Below are 13,703 nucleotides of genomic sequence, written 5' to 3'. Positions count from 1 at the left end.
AATCCCAGCACTTTGGGAGGCGGATGGATCACCTGAGGTCAGGAGTTCGAGACCAGCCTGGCCAACATAGTGAAACCCCATCTCTACTAAAAATACAAAAAATTAGCCGGGCATGGTGGCATGGGCCTGTAATCTCAGCTACTCGGGAGGCTAAGGCAGGAGAATTGCTTGAATTTGGGAGGTGGAGGTTGCAGTGAGCCAAGATCGTGCCACTGCACCCCAGCCTGGCAAGACAGCGAGACTCCGTCTCAAAATAAATAAATAAATAAAAATAAAATACTGAGTTGATCTGAGGCCTTGAACACTCATAATCAGTAACCAAGAAACAGGGCTTCTGGTGTTTTACCAGATAATGAGGTTTTAAAAATTATATAAATCAAAGTCGAATGAATTTTCCTGAAACTTCACCTTCGTAAGTAATTTTAAATGGTTTACCTGGACCTCCCAATTCCAAAGAAAGCCTTAGACACACTCTCTCCTGGCCTCCGTTCTGCTTTCCCCCCCCTCATGGCCAAGTCCATCAAAGATGCTGCCTTTCCAGCTCTTCTCTCAGCTCCTGAGACCTGGTTTCCATTTTCACACCCGGACTCTTAATCACTAGTTTCTTATGGTTCTGCTCAATATCCTCCCCTATTCTAAAGATTCTTTCTTTTTTTTTTTTTTTGAGACGAGGTCTCACTCTGTTGTCCAGGGTGGAGTGCAGTGACATGATCACCGTTCATTGCAGCCTCGACTTCCCCAGGCTCAGGTGATCATCCCACCTCAGCCTCCCGAGTAGATGGAACTATAGGCACGTGCCACCATGTCCAGCTAATTTTTTGTAGAAATGAGGTCTCCTTATGTTACCCAGGCTGGTCTCAAACTCCTGGGCTCAAGCGATCTGCCCACCTCAGCCTCCTGAAGTGCTAGGATTACAGGCGTGAGCCACGGCATCCGGTCACTATTCCAAAGATTCTGATTCTGTGTTTTTTTTTTTCTCTTGAGACAGGGTCTTGCTCTGTCGCCCAGGCTGGAGTGCAGTGGCACGATCTTGGCTCACTGCAACCTCCGCCTCCCGGGTTCGAGCAATTCTCATGCCTTGGCCTCCCCCAAGTAGCTGGGATTACGGGCGCGTGCCACCACACCCAGCTAATTTTTGTATTTTTTTAGTAGAGACAGGTTTTCGCCATGTTGGCCAGGCTGGTCTTGAACTCCTGACCTCAGGTGATCCGCCCACCTCGGCCTCCCAAAGTGCTGGAATTACAGGCATGAGCCATGGCGCCCGGCCTGATTCTGTTCTTATACACTTTCATCTTCAGGTACTACTATTCAATAGCATCTGAAGCAAACATAGGAGCTCAAATATGTTTCATTCAGCTTAACCAAACTGCAGAAAAGTCATTTTATCAAAAGCAACTATGTCCCCAGAGTGAAACACCATCATTTGATGTGACATGTGTACGTGCAGCAAGGAAGCCTGAGTGGGAGTTCCTAATCCCCTCTTCCTCCTAGCTCCCTGCTGGGATGACTCCACCAAAATCACCTTGGCCAGAGCTGGAGCCTGGAGAGCTCAGGCAAAGCTGAAACCTTGGGGTCACCAAAAGAGGTGATAACTGGGGTGTCCCCGATTGCAGGGCCTCAGAAAGGTGTAGACTGAAGAGAAGACCACCCCTTTATTCCAATGATTGTGGGGTTGGGTAAAGGGAGACTCAACAAACACCAAGGGGGCTCACTAAGTGAGAAAGCCACTTGCTGTGGAAATTTCTGGGAAATTCCATTTACATTCACTTTGATGCCAGCAGCAAAGTGGAAAATTACAAAATAGGGATAGGGACAGCTCATACATGAGAAGGGCTTCTCCCAACAAATCCACAGCAAACACCCACTAGAGAAAAATCCTTATCTTCCACTTTCTGTTGGTTCACCAACGGTCAAAAGATCCTAACACCCTGTTTCTGAAAGTGTTAACAGCATTCACAGCCACTAAAAGAGGAGGCAAAAAAAAAAAAAAAAAAGACTGCAAGTCCTCTAGGGGGACAGAGTGGCCTGAAGAATGATGCATTAGTCATCTTGGGCTGCCATAACCAAAATACCACACACTGGGGGACTTAACAGTAATTTATTTTCTCACAGTTCTGGAGGGGACCTTCTTCCTGGCTTGCAGATGCCCACCCTCTCCCTGTGTTCTCATGTGGTGGAGAAAGCTAGCGTTCTGGTGTCTCTTCATGTAATAACACTAATCCTATCAATCAGGGTTCATACTACGCTTCACTTAACCTTCTATAAAGACCCTATCACCAAATACAGTCACACTGGGGGTTAGGGCTTACACATATGAATTTTGAGGCATACGATTCAATTCATAGCAAATGGAGACCAAGCCAAACAACAACAACAGTTGGTTACAAATGAAAACCTCAACATGGAAGAATATCACAAGCATGAAGTACAGTAAAAGAAATAGACACAAAATAATACACTATTATTAATATACTCTAACATTCTATTAGTACAATGTTAAAACAACAAACAGACAAAACCTATGGTATTAGAAGGTGGCACAGTGGTTCACTTGAGGAGGTGGGGTAGTGAAAGGATTTGAAGGACACCAAAGGGAGGCTTCTAGGGTGTGAGTCACAGTATATTTTTTGCCTGGGTCATGGTTATTCAAATGTGTTTACTCTGTGATAATTCATCAAGCTGTACACTTATGATTTGGGCACTTTTTATGTATGTTACATTTCTTTTTGTTTGTTTTTTTTTTGTTTTTGAAATGGAGTCTTGCTCTGTCGCCCAGGGTGGAATGCAGTGGCGCGATCTTGGCTCACTGCAACCTCCACCTCCTGGGTTCAAGCAATTCTCCTGTCTCAGCCTCTGAAGTAGCTGGGACTACAGGCACACACACCACACCCAGCTAATTTTTGTATTTTTAGTAGAGACAGGGTTTCACCATATTGGTCAGGCTGGTCTTGAACCCCTGACTTCAGGTGATCTGCCTGCCTCGGCCTCCCGAAGTGCTGGGATTCATAGGCATGAGCCATTGCACCCAACCTGTGTTACATTTCAGTAAAGAGTTTCTGTGTTTTTTAAAGTCAATGATGACTTTAAATAAAATGTCAATAGATAATGCCTAAACCTGAAAAACAAGTAAGACTACAAGCATGTTATAAAGTATGAAAGAATCATTTAAAAGACTAAAGAATCACTTTAAAAGATTAAAAGTGGCCATCCTGGGAGACAAGGAAACAAGGAGTCTAGGGGACTCTTTTGTAACAAGTCTTGACTCTTTAAACTGTGTGTAATATGTAACTTGAATAAAAATAATTACATGAAAAGTTATTTTCATAACCATAATGAGGACATTGGTTAAAGATGGCATATTGATCACATGCATTTCTCTGTCCTGCCACCTGATAGGCCCAATGAAGAACAAAGACCAAATGACAAAGAATGGCCAAGAGAAGGGAAGGGGTGCCACCAGAAGACAAGTGACTTCAAAGAATTTCTGGGAGATAAAAATCTGACAGCAGTACAGTGGCACATGTAGCAGGGCACAGAAAGACAACCCTAGAATATGCTTGGAAAAGGAAAAACTCAACTGTCCATAGAAAAGAACTCTGTGTTATGTGTGTGGAACGTCCCAGTGTAAAGGCAGACGTTCCTCTGGCCTCTATGAGGCTAAGCCAGGCACTCGTTATCCTTTTACTGGGAGCTCTCAGTTTTCTTCTTAGGGCTCCACTCTTGAAGACATGAACAGAATCAAAAATTACACAAATGAGGAAAGCCTGTGATTTTTCCTGATGCCTTGCTCCATAATTAAGCCTCTTCTTTCAAAAAAGCAGCTACAGTCAATTCTCACTGTTCATTCTATGCAGTTACTGTGCTCACTGAATTAGTGAACACGAAATCATTGCTTCTAGGGGGTTAGGTTTCTGCAAGCCTCTGGTCACAACATTTTGCAAGAGCAGATTAATACATAAGTTTGTTTTATGTGTGTGTCTGTTTAAGAACACCTTCTTTACTATATATGATTGGTTAACACTGAATTCACAGCCACAGCACTGTAACGCATACTTGAGTGAAACTTCTAACATGTGCATCTTCTTTGTAAAGCATCGTAGCCATGTGCAGTGCAAGGAAAAACTCAACTGTCCAGAGTTTTATCCATGGCAAGGCTACGATGTGCCTTACAAAGAAAATGCATGTGTTAGGTAAGTTTCACTCAAGTGTGCATTAGGAAGACTAGACAGCACTTCAGCACTATGCTTGGGGCCCATTTTAAATGGCAAAATCATCAACAAAAAGTACAAAAATGAAAAAACAAATGGCATTAAATAGATCACAAAAAAGACGCTGGTTTACGGCACAAAGACTGAAAAAAGAAAGCAAAGTGTCCCCTTGTTGAACCTCAACTAGGGATGTGCATATTTTTTCCCCGTTCCACATATGTCCAAAAAGGATTACCAAAGCGCTGTACTGATTTTGGGGTTACAAATAAATTTTATCAAATAGGTAAATTTGCAAATATAGAAACCACAAAAAAATGGGTATTAACTATATGCCTGGAAATGAATAGTGGTGATGGTTGCCCAACAATGTACATATACTTGATGTCACTGAACTACACACTTAAAAAATTGTTAAAATTATAACTTTTATGTTGTATGTATTTTACCACACACACACACAAAAAAGTGTTGGCCAGGTGTGGTGGCTCATCCCGTTAATCCCAGCACTTTGGGAGGCCCAGGCAGAAGGATCACTTTAGCCCAGGAGTTCGAGACCAGCCTGAGCAACATGGGGATGCTTTGTCTTGTAGAAAATACAAAAAATCAGCCGGATGTGGTAGCACACACCTCTGGTCCCAGCTACTCAGGAGGCTGAGGTGGAAGGATTGCTTGGGCCCAGGAGGTAGAGAGCTGCAGTACGCCAAGACTGCACCACTGCACTCCAGACTGGGTGACAGAGCAAGACTCTGTCTCAAAAAGAAAAAAAAAAAATGTTCAAAACTGTGGAATTCAGTGATTTTTTTATATACAGGGATTAGGCTTATATGGAGCTTTTTTCCTGCACATTAACTATACCTCCAGGTTGTACTAAAAGCATGCTGACTGCTTTTATGCTTTTTGGTTATATAAGATATGTATTCTATATCTTATATAGAATATATAAATTATATCTTACACCAAGGCTTTCTTTCACCCTTGTCTGCTTGTTTCCAAAAGTTTCTGTTTCTTTTTCTTTATCTCGCTATGTTCCCCAGGCAGTGGCTATTCACAGGAGCAATCTTGATCCCAATCCCCATCTCACTGATCAGCAGAGGAATTTTGACCTGCTCCGTTTCTGGGCCAGTTCACCCCTCCCCTCAGACAACCTGGTGGACCCCTGCTCTTGGGATATAATTAATTTTTAATTGAAGTAAATCATTCTGGGTTTTAACTTTTTTTGTCGGTCACTACAGTTGTTTTGAATAAAAATTCAGTTCATCACTGTCTATCCACCCCCAAGAAACTACTTGCTGAGTTTTGGTATAATGTCAAAGAACGATATCCACAATCACCTGAAAAGGGTATTAATATGCTCCCTTCCTTTTGTAGCTACATTTCTTCATACACTTCAACCAAAACATACTGAAATAGTGTGAATGCAGAGCAGACACAGGAACCCAGCTAACTTCTATTAAGCCAGACATTAAAGGGGTTTGCAAAAAATTTAAACAATGTCACTCTTTTCAATAATTTGCTTTGGAAAATAGTTGTTTTTCACAAAAATATGTTATTTACATTACCATGTAATAGGATTATTATTTTTGATGAATATATATTTTAAGTTTCCTAAGTAATAACTTCCAATTCAGCAGCTATCAATACATATAACCCTAATAAATAAAAGCTTTGGGGAGTTATCAATTTTCTGTTTATTTATTTATTTATTTATGAGACGGGGTCTCGCTCTGTCACCCAGGCTGGAGTACAGTGGTACAATCTCGGCTCACTGCAAGCTCTACCTCCCGGGTTCATGCCATTCTCGTGCCTCAGCCTCCTGGTAGCTGGGACTACAGGCGCCCGCCACCACGCCCAGCTAATTTTGTTTTCGTATTTTTAGTAGAGACAGGGTTTCACTGTGTTAGCCAGGATGGTCTCGATCTCCTGACCTCATGATCCGCCTGCCTCGGCTTCCCAAAGTGCCGGGATTAAGGCATGAACCACCGCGCCCAGCCTAAATTTTCAATTTAAAGGAGTTCTGAGACAGAAACGTTTGAGAACTGCTGTTCTCATCAATGGCATTGTACATAACCACTGAAATGAACAATTATGACGATTAGTGGCAACACAGAAAACTGCTTTGGATAAAATTCCGAGGGCGGAAAAAACAAGATACAAAATTATAATCAAAAATACGTTGAAAAAACATATATATGGAAAATATACAAAAACAAAAATGGTATTCAGAATATTAGGATTCTGGGGTTCTTTTTCTTCTCTATTCTCCAAACTTTCCGTAAAGTTGTTAACATAGTCTTCACCAACAAACTCGTGACTAAACATGTAACCATTTATGCAGTCTCAGGAAGTTTCACACACCCGAGGATGAAGAAATGTGGTTTCAACAGGCCTAGCCAGAGGACAGGAGTGAAGCACCAGATGAAAAGGCAGGAGGGGGAGGACTAAGTGACTGAGGGGTGGGATCATCAGTTCCTCCCAGGCAGAAGAGAAGATTCTTATCTAGAGAAACTGAATACTCTCAGAAATCTAAGGACACAAACATCTGGGGTCTTCAATAAAAGCACCAGACAACTCCCAATAGGAAAGCTCTGTGGTCAAACATGTCCTATTCACACAAACACAGCTTGTGATCAGATGCTTAGGGCTCCACATTAGGTACAGACAACCAGAGGCTACCAGACATCCAGAGAAAGTCTCTATATGAAACAGAGGTAACAAGAAAGAACCCCAGAAAAAAAGAGAAACAATGCAGGGAACAAAAATCTACTTTATAAAAAAGCTAAAAAAAAAAAAAAAAAAAAAAAAAAAAAGCCTTTACTATTCTCAGGGAGTCAGCAGAAGAAACAACATTCATAATACCAGGGCTAGATGCTGTAAAGACAATAACAACAGATGAAAATGATCAAAGAGTGAGCTGGGGAAGAAGAGAAGACACACACACACACCTTTCTTTCTTCTTTTTTTTTTTTTTGAGATAGAGTTTCGCTCTGTCACCCAGGCTGGAGTGCAGTGGTGCGATCTCGGCTCACTGCAACCTCTGCCTCCTGGGTTCAAGCGATTTTCCTGCCTCAGCCTCCTGAGTAGCTGGGATTACAGGTACACGCCACCACGCCCAGCTAATTTTTTTGGATTTTTAGTAGAGGCGGGGTTTCACCATGTTGACCAGGCTGGTCTCAAACTCCTGACCTCAAGTGATCGTCCCGCCTTAGCCTCCCAAAGTGCTGAGATTACAGGCATGAGTCACCGTGCCCGGCCCACACACAAATTTTTAACAGAAAGAATGGAAGATGAAGTTAAAAATATCTCCCAGAAAGTAGAAACATAGAGACAGAAGACAGATTTGAGGCTCTTTTCAAGCACTCCAGTCTCTGCTTAAGGATTCCAGAATGAAGATTTTTAAGTTAAAAAAGAGACAATTTTCCAGAACTGAAATACAAAAACCTCTATATTAAAAGGGTCCAATGAGCACCAAGAACAATGAATGAAGACTAATCCTTGGCACTTCAATGGGTAATTTCTAAAAACCAAGGATAAACTTCCAGAAAGAAAAAAAATGTTACATACTTAAGCTACTTACATGGTTATACTCCAGTCTTTGACATTACCAGTATCTGAAAACCTTTCATGATCCAAGTTTGAGCTTCCCATTCTTTAACCAACTTCTTCTAGCTTCCTGCTCACTCAATCTAGTACTCCAATAACTGTCGGAATTTACCAGGATCTGTAATCCACTGACCCCACACCTTCATAGGGTCAGTCTTCCTCCTCAAGTTCTTACTTCCTAATTATATCACTAATTTCATTGTGATCACTCCCTGGGGGGTTCTATAACAATGCTCCTTTGTCCTTTCACTATACTAATGTGACAAAACCCCAATCTCTGCAAATGCCATGCCTGCAGCTGGGCAACTGAATGCAGCTGGAGAGTAACACACCGCCAAGCTGACTCTTCCCACTTTAAATCCTTGGTCACCAACCTCAGGGAAGCCTTAAGGCTGCCTGGCAATTCTATTACATTTCTCTAGTCCATTCACTCTCCTGCTTATCTGGCAATTATTTTAACCTCCTCACATCTCTAATACATCTCCTCATGGTAGCAGATCAGTTTGCTTTCCATTTTACTGAAAAAATAGTTTGCACTCAGAAGAGAATTTCTACAAGCTCCTACTACCATAAGGATCTCCTCACCTGCACTGATGCCAGCACCCTCTGCTTTCCTCCTATTTCTTTATTTTATTTTATTTATTTTTTGAGACAGAGTTTTGCTCTTGTTGCCCAGGCTGGAGTGCAGTGGTGTGATCTTGGCCCACCACAACCTCTGCCTCCCGGGTTCAAGCAATTCGCCTGCCTTAGCTTCCTGAGTAGCTGGGATTACAGGGGCAAGCCTCCATGCCCAGCTAATTTTTTGTATTTTTAGTAGAGATGAGGTTTCACCATGTTGGCCAGGCTGGTCTCGAACTCCTGATATCAGGTGATCCACTCGCTTTGGCCTCCCGAAGTGCAGGGATTACAGGGATTACGCCTGGCCTGCTTTCCTCCTATTTCTGTGGAAGAACTGTCCATGTTATCCAAAGGCCAATGCCTCCACCATCCCCTCACCTATTCCAAAATCTCTTCGACAGCACCAATTTCCTCCTTTCTATTAGATTATCCCCATTAGCAGAGAAATGTTGATATTGTGTCCATCTTCTAAAAAATACCTTGGCCTAATGTCTTCCTGTAGCTACCATCCCACTTATCTGTGCCTAGAAAGAGCTACCTTGCTGTCTCTAATTTATACTCACCGATTCTCTCTTGAGCTAATACATTATATTATATGTGTGAGTACTGCAAAATATTTGAAAGATAAGATAGAACATTTTGGCCAATTAGCAGTAACACATAAAACCTAAGAGTTTATAGAAAAAGCAGCAACTAATTTTAGACAAAGCTTTACAATTATATAAGAAAATGAATGATCACTGCCAAAACTCAACAATACTCACACAGTCTTAATTTAAGTAAATAAGCCAAATATATCATTGCAATAGAAAAGCTAGGGAAAGAAATGTAGATATGGAAGTGGGAAATGGAAGTCAATGATGTTTAAAATGATAAATTTGGAGAAAGCTATTAGAGTACCAGAAGAAAGAGCTTAAAAAAGTCGGGGCCTTTGAGTAATAATGCTGAGGAAAAAGAGGGATAAGAAAAGAAACTTCTGATTGTCATTAGAACTTTTTAGTATATTTGACTTGTTAAGCTATGTGCATGCACTACTTTAGGAAAATAATTTTTTAACAATAAATAACTCCAATAAAGCACAAACGACTGAAACAAGTGAGTTCTGTAGTTCATGTGAGGGGAAAGGTCTCTGCAAGGCTATGAAAATTAGTGGGGGGAAAATAATGAACTTGAAAGAAAACTGTGGTGTAAAACAGGCAATATTTCACACCAAAATAACCATAAGCTATGAAAAGTTGGTCAAAAGCAAGACAGCAGATGCAACTAACATCCCCAGATTCAGAGTAAATATGGGATAGATGCTTCCAGGACAATATGGATAATGGGTAGCATTTTCATTTAAGAGCTAAATCAGATGAATTTCACAACTGGTACATGTATTTTAAAAATATATAAAATGAGCATTTTGATATCCATTTCTGATTGGTTCACGGTCATCCTGGGGGAAGTCTCATCTAAACTGAACTTACACCATAACTAGGCTATTTAAAGGCTTGATTTAAAACGGTCTCCAGAGTGTACATATTAATGTATCTTGTTTATAATTCTTACTCCAACATGTTTGTTAAATTAAAACACCTTTCTTCCACACCTTTCTTCCAACGAACACATAGTTTTTCATGAGTATTTTTTTTTTTTTTTTTTTTTTTTTGAGACAAGGTCTTACTCTGTTGCCAGGCTGGAGTGTACTGGCGCAATCTCGGCTCACTGCAACCTCCGCCTCCCGGGTTCAAGTGATTCTCCTGCCTCAGCCTCCCAAGCAGCTGGGACTACAGGCGCACACCACCATCCCCGACTATTTTTTGTATTTTTAGTAGAGATGGGATTTTGCCATGTTGGCCAGGCTGGTCCCAAACTCCTGACCTCACGTCTCGATCTCTTGACCTTGTGATCCGCCCACCTTGGCCTCCCAAAGTGCTGGAATTACAGGCATGAGCCACCATGCCCGGACTTTGTGAGTATCTTTTATGTTCACGACATCCTTGTGACTTAAATGCATGATATAGATTGTCCCTACTCCCTTCTTTCAGAAAATTCTTTTCACTATATAATTCTACATCTCTGTTCTTATCCCAAGGATAGCAGTTAAAACTCTCAACATAATACACAACAACCCTTTAACTTATACTGACTCAGAATGAATTAAGTCCCCAAATCATCAATGCCACTCTTCCCACAACCCTCTGGGTTTTCTTCAGAGGTTTTAGTTCTTCAATAGGTAAGATACATCACATTCCCATCACAGGGCAAGAGAACACTGAGAAAAATAAAGATCTTAGCTGAGAAAAGTACTAAGTAGCTGGGTGCGGTGGCTCATGCCTGTAATCCCCGCACCTGGGGAGGCCGAGGGGGGCGGATCACCTGAGGTCGGGAGTTCAAGACCAGCCTGACCAACATGGAGAAACTCTGTCTTTACTAAAAATACAAAATTAGCCGGGCTTGGTGGCACATGCCTGTAATCCCAGCTACTAGGGAGGCTGAGGCAGGAGAATTGCTTGAACCTGGGAGGTGGAGGTTGCGTTGAGCCGAGATTGAGCCATTGTACTCCAGCCTGGGCAACAAGAGCAAAAGTCCATCTTAAAAAAAGAAAAGAAAAGAAAAGTACTAAGTAATAAAAATACACCAATTAACAGACCAGAGGCTTTAGGTTTCTTTCTACTAGGAATATTATACTGTTATATAAAACCAGTTTTCTAGTTAACAATTCACTTAATTCTTCACCACATGATCCAGTAATGTCACTCCTGGAGAAATTAAAACTTATGTTCACAGAAAAACCTGTACAGGAGTTCTATTCATAATTGCCAAACACTGGAAACTATTCAAACGTCCTTCAGTGGGGGAGCTAATACCAACTGTAGCACAGCCATACAACAGAATACTTCTCAGCAACAAAAAGGAACAAACTGTCAATATATGCAACAGCCTGAATCAATCTCAAAGACATTATGCTGAGTGAGAAGAAGCCAGTTTCAAAAGGTTACATACCATATGATCCCATTTTATTTGACATTCTCAAAAGAAGACAAATGACCAGGTGTTGTGGCTTACGCCTGTAATCTCAGCACTTTGGGAGGCCGAGGCAGGCAGACTGCCTAAGCTCAGGAGTTCAAGACCAGCCTGGGCAATATGGCGAAACCCCATCTCTACCAAAAATAAAATAAAATAAAATAAGCCAGGTGCGGTACTGTGTGCCTGTGGTCCCAGCTACTGGGGAGGTTGAAGTGGGAGGTTGCTTGAGTCCAAAAGGCGGAGCTTGCAGTGAGCCAAGATCACGCTGCACTCCGGCCTGGGCGACAGAGCCAGACTCTGTCTCAAGAAAAAAAAAAAAAGTGTGCTATTAAAAAACAATGTAAACTTAATCTTCGACGTTCCAACTGAGAGATCAAAAGTTTCCCAAATGCAAGAAATTATATGATTATTGCCCTCTTGAGGAAAAAAAGTTCCATTTACATTAGCAACAAAAATTATAAAATAGCTTGAAATGAATTTAACAAGCATTATATAAAACATAGATGAAAAAAGTTACAAAACCTGAAAACAAATTTGAGACACATACACATTCCTGAATAGAAACACTTGGCATTAGCTGGATGCGGTGGCTCACAGCTGTAATCTCAGCACTTTGGGAGGCTGAGGCAGGCGGATCACCTGAGGTTGGGAGTTTGAGACCAGTCTGACCAACATGGAGAATCCCGTCTCTACTAAAAATACAAAAATTAGCCAGGCATGGTGGCGCATGCCTGTAATCCCAGCAACTCGGGAGGCTGAGGCGGGAGAATTGCTTGAACCCGGGAGGCGGAGGTTGTGGTGAGCTGAGATCACGCCACTGCACTCCAGCCTGGGCAACAAGAGCGAAATTCCGTCTCAAAAAGAAAAGAAAAAAAAAGAAAGAAAGACTTGGCATCATTAAAATATCAATTTCTTCCCAAACTATTAATAATTTATAAAACCAACTAAACCCTCTTTTCTGGTTAGTGTGGCATGAGAAGCCATAAGCAACAAAGTCTCTCGCGACACCCTGGATGAGGCGGTGCAGGAAGTCCTGCACGGGAACCAGTGCAAGTGCCCCAAGTTCCTGAAGACGGTGGAGTTGCAGATCAGCTTGAAGAACTATGACCCCCAGAAGGACAAGTACTTCTCGGGCACTGTCAGGCTTAAGTCCGCTCCCTGTCCCAAGTGTGGGTCCTGGGGGAACAGCAGCACTGTGACGAGGCCAAGGCCATGGATATCCCCCCACATGGACACTGAGATGCCAAAAAAACTCAAGAATAAGAAACTGGTCAAGAAACTGGCCAAGAAGTATGATGCATTTTTGGCTTCAGAGTCTCTGATCAAGCATATCCCACGAATCCTCGGCATAGGCCTAACAAAGGCAGTAGAGTTCCCTTCCCTGCTCACACACGATGAAAACACGGCAGCCAAAGTGGATGAGGCGAAGTCCACAATCAAGTTTCATATGAAGATGTTATGTTTGGCTGTGGCTGTTGGCCACGTGAAGATGACAGACGACGAGCTTGTGTATAACATTCACCTGGCTGTTAACTTCTTAGTGTCACCGCTTGAGAAAAAACTGGCAGAATGTCCGGGCCTTATATATCAAGAGCACCATGGGCAAGCCCCAGCGCCTATATTAAGGCATATTTGAATAAATTCTACTGCTACTAGTAAAAAAAACAAAAAACAAAAAACCAACTAATCCCATGAAAACTAATCTAATCAAAATTTCATGTTCTGCTTTTAGAAAATGGCAACTTAATTCTAAAATTCATGTGGAAGAGTAAATGACCAAAAAAAAAAAAAAAAAAAAAAAAGCTATGAAAATTTTGAAAAATAAGAGTCATTGGCCGGGCGTGATGGCTCACACCTGTAATCCCAGCACTTTGGGAGGCTGAGGTGGGCAGTTCATGGGTTCAAGAGATCAAGACCATCCTGGCCAACATGATGAAATCCCATCTCTACTAAAAATACAAAAATTAGCTGGCCGTGGTGGCACACACCTGTAATCCCACTTACTCAGGAGGCTCAGGCAGGAGAATTGCTTAAACCCGGGAGGCGGAGGCTGCAGTTAGCCGAGATCCCACCACTGCACTCCAGCCTAGCGACAGAGTGAGATTCCATCTCACCAAAAAAAGAGAGAGAAAAAAAAAAAAAAGAATCATCAGGAGGGGAACTTGACCTAAAACATACAATCCACAGCTGCAGTAATAAAAACACCACGGTTTGTGTATAGGACTAAATAAACAGACTGGAGAAATAACAGGACACATATGAGAA

General features: G+C 41.9%; 1 protein-coding gene and 1 pseudogene across 11 annotated transcripts in view; one reads left to right on the top strand and one right to left on the bottom strand.

Moving 5' to 3' along the window:
• MARK3 (microtubule affinity regulating kinase 3) overlaps positions 1–13,703 on the bottom strand; it is a 119,622-nt gene that overhangs the window by 77,684 nt on the left and 28,235 nt on the right. The window lies entirely within an intron of this gene.
• Positions 4,103–13,078, top strand: LOC112128812 (large ribosomal subunit protein uL1-like; annotated as a pseudogene).

This window comes from Pongo abelii, chromosome 15 (genome assembly GCF_028885655.2).
Source record: "Pongo abelii isolate AG06213 chromosome 15, NHGRI_mPonAbe1-v2.0_pri, whole genome shotgun sequence".
Classification (NCBI taxonomy): domain Eukaryota; kingdom Metazoa; phylum Chordata; class Mammalia; order Primates; family Hominidae; genus Pongo; species Pongo abelii.
Note: the sequence above shows the minus strand (reverse complement) of the source record. Positions and strands in the feature narration are given on the sequence as shown.